Source organism: Dysidea avara, chromosome 12 (genome assembly GCF_963678975.1).
Source record: "Dysidea avara chromosome 12, odDysAvar1.4, whole genome shotgun sequence".
NCBI classification, from domain to species: Eukaryota; Metazoa; Porifera; class Demospongiae; order Dictyoceratida; family Dysideidae; genus Dysidea; species Dysidea avara.
In genome coordinates, this window is record NC_089283.1 from 19,925,945 (window position 1) to 19,928,281 (window position 2,337).

Consider the following 2,337-nt stretch of genomic DNA (forward strand, 5'->3'; position numbering starts at 1 on the left):
CATACTGCTTTCTAAATAAACTACATTGAAGTGACAGTCGTGAGCAGACATTTCAGTTAGCCATAATTATTATGGACTTATAAAGACTTGGAATGGCATACACAAGACCATGTGCATTTTATTTGCAAAATATCCTAGACTATAATGTGGGATAGTGCTGCATGCAGATGCTAGGTTCTTCATACTCATGCAGCAACTATGGAGGATTCTCAATATTGTTATATGTAGTGACTGTTCTATTAGAGTATTTGACTGACTGCTCTATAGTATCTCACTCATGTATCTTCTTTTTTGGGGGGAGGGGGTGGCATGTGTCTTCTGTCTCCCTTGGATCCACCACTGAATGAGGTGGTCTTATTAATGAAGTATATATAGCTCCCTTATATGTGACTCAATTTTTGAAAACCATCTTTTCTGCATGTGCAAAAGTTGTAGGAAAACTCAGTGAATTTTGGCAATATTTTAAAATTTTTTGTGCATTAGATGAAGCAACTATTAAACCTTCTTGCTGTGAAGTTTCACACCCAAAGCTTCTTTCTGCTAGGAGATATGGATAATTATATCAGATCATGTAGAAATGTGTGGGACACCATGCAATGAACTCAGTTACAAATGGATGATTTGTTCAGGTGATGGAATGGAAGTCTTTAAACAATGATACGTGTTATTTAATTAAAGAAAAGCACCAAGAACACTTGATTTAATTATCAGAAATCTCTTTCTATATATTTTAGATGGTAGAAATGGAATTAGCGTTTGTCAATAAAGTGATTTGTCACTATTTGTTGCACTTAATCACTCACAGAACTCAATGTATTATTATACTATTAAAAGTTAGTTTGTGCAGGATTGTTTCCCAAAATTAGGTCACAGTTTTGTGTTGACTTGGTCATTGTGAAAAAGTGACCTCTAAGCCAAGAGTGTGCATACAGGTTTAGGATAATGCACTCTTAACATCTTAGCTAACTATGTTTGGATGGTCAAATTTACTGATTAAAGCTTTTCATTTTTTTGCCTTATATACCGTCACACGTAGACTCATAATCTACAATACCCCTAATAGCACTATACAGACTGCTAGTTTTTATTTTATTTATTAGTTACAAAACAAGCCCACTAGGGCCACACAAGAAGGCTTAGTACTGCATTAATATGCTGGCCATCTTGTTTGTTGTAAACCCTGGGAACCTCAATGATAGTTGTGCACCATGGTGACATCATTCAGTACGTGTGAAGTGTAGTGTCTGAATTTCACAATACTGTTGGAGTGTATGGTCACGGTTGGATGATAATATTGCTAGAAATTTGATACAGTGAAACCTCACTTAGTGGCCACCTCAGTAATGAGGTCACCTCATTATAGTGGCCAGGTCTAGCAAGTCCAAACGTATTTTCCATTATATTACTTTTCATTATTAGGGCCACCTCATTATTAAGGCCAGTGGCTACATACTACAGGACCAAACTGGTAAAACTAATACGATGTACCAGTAAAGAGGCCAGTTGAGCAGGCAGCCAAGGTATCACTGCAAAAGTTGCTGCTCTAAAGTGCTATTATTTTAACTACTGAAAGCGGTACCCATTATTCTGGCAGCATACTTCATGCTTTTCCAACCATTATGTCTCAAGTAATGCTGGAATAATTGGTACAATGTATGTTCCTACCTTTTTCTCTGTGATAAACTCTACACAGTGTGTTTAGATCAGTAATATTGTAAATTGCTGCTATGTACAGCAAATAGGCAGTTGCTGGTTTAAAATAAGGCCACTTTGTTTTATGGCCGCATTAATGAGGTTTTTGGTAATAGGGCCACTTATCACAGGTCCCATAGGTGGCCCTATTCACTGAAGTAAAAGTTTTGATATCAACAATGACATGACTATATCGTGTGATCTGCATTAGCTTTGCTGTTTTAAAAAATATATACCTGTATGTATACAAAATTGAGATATACTCTAATAGAACACTCAGCTGTAAAAAACTACATAACCTGTCAATATCCACTTGCCAGTTTGGGCAATAGAGCTACTTTTTGGCTGGCACTGTACCCGTCTATAATCTATGACTGTAGTGTTGTATACTTCATAATTGTGTGGAGGTCATGATTGTAATTGGTGTACAATGGTAAGAAAATTTCATCAACAGCTTTTTTAAAATTATAAATACTCTAATAACATCTGCCTAAAGCAGCAGCCACCTATCTAAAGTTCTTACTTTAGTCAGTGTATGGATCTTTATATGAATGCTCTATTAGAGTACATGAAAATGTCATCTGTGTATTAATCCTACCCTGTAAAATATTGTACCCACCAAGTGTCGTTTTGTTGTTGATAGAA